We start from the raw sequence: 7065 nt of genomic DNA, 5'->3' as shown, positions 1-7065 counted from the left end.
ATGGGACCTCAGTAAACATATAGTATGTAGGGAGCCCCTAATTAAGAGAGTTTCTCAATATAATGATTAGAGTCTTTTAAAGATTTTTTTCTTTTTATCAGAATTGAAACCGCCATAACTTTTGCGCGCAACAACCAAAATTAGTATCACGAACAGATTTAAGAATGGCATTTTTTCCCAATCTATGTACCAAAAATCTTTCATGTAGCTTAAAAAAATTTTTTTAATTTTTTTTTATGGAAAACTAAAAATTTTTGTCTTTTCTTCATATATTATTTGGTTTTGCTCCAAAATAAAAATTAGTAAAATTTTAAAAAAATGTCCTTTTTTTGGTGCGAAATAATGATAGGTTCAGGGCAATTATTGGGGATTTACACTTAAAAGATTGAGCAAACTTTTTACAAATCGTTATTTTTTAAGATCGTCAATGTGCAATGAGTAATTTAGTTCAGAAGTTGTCACCGAATTATTTTCAAAATACCGAATAATTCAACACTTTAAAACAGTTTTCAGGAAACACATTTTCATCAGGGGAGAGGAGGTTGTCAGAGACAAGGCTCATTTCAAATTGCATGAAAGTAGTGACAATAAAAAAAATAAATCCAGTTTGTTAGAAAGTTTTATAGTAAGCTCTAATCGGCCTAGGAAGAGTAAAACATTACCAAGTAGAATAGCAATTGAGCCCAAGATGGAAAAACGACAGATTTCGACTAAAAATTCTGAGAACTACCATTACATCGCATTCTCGATACCGGAAAATCACTTTGACTGTTGTTTTGAGATGCAAAATTATTTTTAAGCGAATAAATGAGAATAATAAGCGATTCTTGCAGTCAAAACAGTGTCGGAGAACTATCGACGATTTTTTGGCGCTTAAATATGCTAAAAATTAATAAAACTTTTTAACAAACTGGATTTATTGTTGTAATTACTATTCCTTTCACGCAATTTGAAATGATACTTGCCTCTGACAAACACAGGCTTACCTCCTCTTCCCTGTTAAAAATGGGTTTCTTGAAAACTGTTTAAAAGTGTTGAATTAATCTGTATTTTGTAAAAAACTCCACGACAACTTCTGATCTAAATTACTAGTTGGTCATTGACGATCTAAAAAACAACGGTTGTAAAAAGTTTTGCTCAATTTTATAAGTGTAAATCCCCAATAATTGCCCTGAACCTATCATTATTTCACACCAAAAATAAGGATTTTTTTTTTTAATTTTACTAATTTTTATTTTGTAGAAAAGCCAAATAATTTATGTAGTGATATTATGGGGAGTGCCCAACTCCATAACACAAAATTATAAAATCCAATAAAACTCAACTGAATTATACAAAAATAGAAATTTACCAGTGTAGCTATATTTATTTCGGGCACTGTAGTTTGCCTCTTTAAAGAATACGCATATAAGAAATAATCATAAGCAAAATAACTTACCTTATTCGCTGTATATTTTTTTGAGTGTATTTTAACTGTTTTTGTTTTCTTCAGCTGGTAATGTTATGGCTTGTAAAAACAGTACAAAAAACTTATTTGGCAATAATCATTATTTTGGAAAAAAACTTGCAATATTTTGAAAACAATGAAAGGGATGAACGAAATTTATTGGAGCATAAAACTGTTTTAAAGCAGTAGCTGCAAGATATAATTTGGCATTTTAATAAGTCCAAGTGCAGATAAGCACTTGTTTGAGGAGGACATCAGAATCAACTTCTCTGCTGAAAAAGGAAAAAATTATAATAACTTTTATTTATTGATTAATTATAAAGGATTAGAAAATTGACTAGACGTTGCTAAGACTGGCTAATTTGTCTACCGCCAAAGACGTGTTTGACTTTTAAACCCTAAAACAACCCAAGGTCATATTTTTAAACATTGGTACCGTTACACAGTGGTGGCTCTTACATGGGAATATGTGACAAAAATACTTCTAGATAATATATCGAACTGTGGGTACTAGGGGCCGAGAAACACTCTAACAAAAATATTGCAGTCCTAGGTCCAGGTTTCGGGTCCCATGTAACAAATCATTCTGAATTGAAGTATTTTACTGTTACCAACACATTGTTCAACCGAATTTGCTGTAATCCGGAAGTTAAACCCCCCGCGAAAAATTGTCATATTGATCCACGATTTGGAATACTCCTTATATGATTTATTTCTCGATTTATTTCGGCAGATGCTAACCAAAATATTCGAACCGAATAGGCCTAATAATGAACTCAGAGTTCAGAACACCACCTTATAAAATAATGTGATATCGGTCCACTTTTGATTACAGGATTATCATCCATTGTTCGGTACTTTATAAGATTTAGTAACTTTTTTCTGCAGACCTACCAGTAATAATGTATTGTTGGTTCTCCACGTTTTTGGGTGGTCCAAAATTAGGGTGTCACAAAAAAAGTGAATATCCCAAAAAACTTTCCTTTCGCGAGTTTTCAGGGCCATGTCAATAGAAATCGCTAATAGCACAAAACATTATATTGAACATACATTTAAGAAAGAATAAAAAAATACATAAAAATACTCCAAAATCATAAACTCAGCACCTAAAAACTGAGTTAAACTTTTCTTTTTTAAACTACAGTTTTCAAATCTACAGACCCTGGGCTTCGATTTGGTACTGGTGACATTTCTTGCATATGCCTGGAAAGTAACTAAAATTTTAAGGAAATCCATATATATATAGGTAGTGCCAAAGAAATTCTCGATCAGAGTGTTTCTTTGCGTACGTCTCTATTTGAGCTAGCAATTGACACTTGGGTATAAAAAGTTTCTTGTTGAAAAACAAGAAATAAGGGAACTGATGAAGATCTGTGACGAGATCTGAAACTATAGTATTCCCTGCCTTACCCCTTGGTAAACATCGCCAATTTTTTCCCACTAATAAATTAAAGTTGTTTTAATAAAATATTAAAACAACGACTATGGGATTAAGCCTGACTATTTTGAAAAACAAAATAGAAGTCGTCATCCCAAACAAAAAACGCCAACCCTCCTACCTGGAAATCCATATATTTATATTTAATATTTTCATGTTGACCAATATTATAACTAAAATTCACTTTGGCAAACAGTTTAGTTATAACTTCTTATTTAAAGTGTTTGTAGTTAAAATTGATATACTTTAGGGAAAGGCAGAGAAGACTAGTTTCGTTGCAAATTAGAGGAATTGTTATAAGTAGGAAAATGAAGCCTAGGAAATTTACTAAATAAATCAATTTAAGTTGAGGCGTAAATAATAGATAGTACTTTGTTTCAGAAATTCGCTTATAATATAACCATTTTTTCTAATTATACCCTCTCCCATACTATGGAGGGTATAATTAAATTTGTCATTCCGTTTGTAGCACATCGAAATATTCATATATATTCTTGATCAGGGAGAAATTCTAAGTCGAAATAACCATGTCCGTCTGTCCGTCCGTCCGTCTATTGAAATCAAGTTACAGCTCGCAATTTTTAAGATAGAGCTTTGTAATTTGGTATAGAAGTTTCTATTATTCCTAGGATGTTTGGTATTGCAAATGGGCTATATCGGTCCACGGTTTGGTATAGCCCCCTAACTACGGTACTACCCGATTTTTGGTATTTTGAAGGTTTTAGCTTCATTTTTACACCGAAATGGCTGAACATTAGTATTTAGTCTTCATTGGGGGTATACAACTTTTCCCCAGAAGTTTGTCGGTATAGGTCCCCCCCCCCCATAGAACGGTACCTCCCAATTTTCGGTATTTTGAAGATTATGACCTCAATATTACTCCGAAATGACTGAAATTTGGTATTTAGTCTTCGTTGGGGGTATAAAACTTTCCCCAGAAAATTGTTGGTATAGGTCCACGCCTTAATTTAGCCCCCATAGAACGGTATCTCCCAATTTTCGGTATTTTGAAGGTTGTGGCCGCAATATTCCTCCGAAATGGCTAAAATTTGGTATTTAGTCTTCGTTGGGGGTATAAAACTATCCCTCAGAAACTTGTCGGTGCAGGTCCACGCCTTAATATAGCCCCCATAGAACGGTACCTCCCGATTTTCCGTATTTTTAAGATTATGGCCACAATAACCCATCAAAATCATATTTGATCTTCGTTGGGGGTATAAAACTATCCCCCATAAATTTGTCGGTACAAGTCCACGCCTTTTTATAGCCCCCATAGATCGGTACCTCCTAATTTTCGGTATTTTGATGGTTGCGGCCTCAATAATCCTACAAACTTGCTGAAATTTTGTATTTACTCTTCGTTGGGGGTATTAAATTATCCCCCAGAAATTTGTCAGTACAGGTCCACTCCTTAATATAGCCCCCATAGAACTGTATATCCCGATTTTTAAGGTTATGGCCACAATATTCCATCAAAATCGATAAAATTTAGTATTTAATCTTCGTTGGGGGTATAAAACTATCCCTCAGAAAATCGATAAAATTTAGTATTTCATCTTCGTTGGGGGTATAAAACTATCCCTCAGAAATTTGTCGGTACATGTCCACGCCTTAATATAGCCCCCATACAACGGTACGTCCAGATATTCGGTATTTTCAAAGTTGTGGCCTCAATATTTCTATGAAATCTCTGAAATTTAGTATTTAGTTTTCGTTGGGGGTATAAAACTTTCCCCCGAAATTGTTTGTACAAATCCACGCCTTCATATAATTCATATAGAACGGTACCTCCCGATTTTCGGTAGTTTGAAGGTTCTGATCACAATAACCCACCGAAATGGCTTACATTTAGTATTTAGTCTATGTGGGAAGTAAATACCTTTCCGACTGAAATTCATCGGTATAGGTCTTCGCGATTTTCGTAACTATAAAGGTTGTGACGTCAATATCCCACCGAAATGACCGAAATTTGTTATTTAGTGTTCCATGGGGTTATAAAATATTCCAGAAGGGAATTATCAGTATAGATCCACGTCTTCCTTTATTCACCAAAGAAACGTATTTCTTATTTTATTTTATTTTATTTATTTAAACAAATTATAATAAAATTATAATTATAAAGAACTAGCAACAAAGGCTATCGGCTTATAAAAACGTACTTCTTAATTTTTGTATTTTTTAGGTTTTAGCCACATTACCTTCACGAAATATCGGAAAATTTGTATTTAGTCATCTTTGAATCCGCCGGGATAGATCGACGTTTTGATATAGCCCCCATAGAACGGACCTCCCGAATTTCGGTATTTTGAAGCCTAGCCACATTCTTCATAAACGAAACTCGCGATGGAGGGTATAACAAGTTCGGCCCGGCCGAACATAACGCCGTTTTTACTTGTTTTTAAATATTTTTTTCCAAAATTATTCATGTTTGTAAAGCTTTTTCTCCTTAAGAACTGCAAAAACTGACAAAACAAGCTGAGTTTCGAAAAATTTGGGACGTTTAAAATCGATTTGTATCTTTAAATTCTTAAAATGATGACATGGTTTTTGTCGTTGGGCGCATCCAGTGTGCGCAAGTGTCTTCAACCAAAATTAATGACCAATTAGTTTTATTTGGAACTTATATGATAACGTCGTCTCTTAAGCTGACCTAAATACACTCCACGTCAGTAGAATAGAACACCTAAATTTTTGTTAATGTTAGCGTATTTATCCCAAAACGAATGAATCTACGATTTTAATCTTGTAGGGATTTAAAGCCTATGATGTTCCGTATAAATCACAGAAAGAATTATGTTTCTAACTTTTCGCGAAATGATTTTCTGATCATTTTTCCGATAGTACTATGAAAAATAGGCATTTATTTTCGGTCATCAGGATAGAACAGTCATTTTATTTTCGTGAATTGTGGAGATATTAACGCCAAATTTTCTTTCAGTCGATAAAGCTGGGCTTTCTAATCATTTTTCACCAATAAAACCATATAAATAATTCCACGGACGCCGAAATAACAGCGTAAACGGGTTTAAATTGATAGATAATAGAAACATCTCGGAATATCAATAAGAGTCGCGCAGCTATGTCATATTTCTTCACAATAAGATAGAATATGACACAGACAACCTCGACGGATACAATCAAGTGCATCGGATGCTCAAAAGATGGAACATTTTCAAAAAAAGTATGAAAAACGTCAAAATCTATATCTATATACAGTCTGTCGCAAAAATTAGTATACACCGTTGAAACCAAAATGTATTAGGGATAAATATCACTATAACTTATTGAAAGCAACAAACAATTAGTTTTATTTGATAGACAAGAAGGTTGTCTTCCGTAATAACAATTAAAAGTGCGCAATATTTGCATACATTAGCAAATGTACGGTTCGAATCCCAAAAAGGCCAAAATTTATGTCGCAAAAGTTAGTATACAACGGAGAATCCTCGTGGAACTGTGTAAGAAATTCTTGATATTTTAGAACAAAATGAAACTAAATCTGTACTTAAGATCATAAAGAGTATATTAATTGGTTTTAATGGCAGTTATAGTACTTATAGTGACAAGTCCAACGTACACTGGATCGTAAAATCCACAAATAATGGTCATCTACAAATACAACAACTGTAGTGACAAAATTCCGGGTGTTATGTCCTGTTTATAAATTCTAAAGCCATGAAATGCTCAGAAAAGCTCTAAAGTTTCAATATGGGGTGATCTTGATCGAGTTTCGGCTTGTCCTTTAAGAAAAAACGGGAATTTCTTGAAGGAAACCCATACTTTTGAGGCCATTGTCCTTTTGAAACATGTAATAATCCTTAATCCTTACACATAAGGACTTTCCTTTTGAGTTAATTTTATCATAAATGTTGCCCCTTTTCATATTCCCACCAAAAGTAAATAGTAGGAGAACCTCAAGGTCCGTTGTAAGCCCTACAGTTATACTGTCCTACCGGCCTTTCAGCAGTATCGGACATGCTTCTCGTGTCCTAGTGTATAATTTACTACTAATGTCTAATGAACTACTTCTAACTGATCCATTTAGTTGTATTTTGGTCCTAAGTGAAGCGAACATAGCTTTTCAGAACGTTTTTGCACAAGCCATGTGTTATAACAGCAGTCAAAGCTCTGTATTAAAATTTTAAATTAGCTATCATATCCTTCTGTGGTGGTGGAGTAT

The sequence above is a fragment of the Musca autumnalis genome, unplaced genomic scaffold (genome assembly GCF_047663935.1).
Source record: "Musca autumnalis isolate F117 unplaced genomic scaffold, ASM4766393v1 scaffold_4, whole genome shotgun sequence".
Lineage (NCBI taxonomy): Eukaryota > Metazoa > Arthropoda > Insecta > Diptera > Muscidae > Musca > Musca autumnalis.
Note: the sequence above shows the minus strand (reverse complement) of the source record.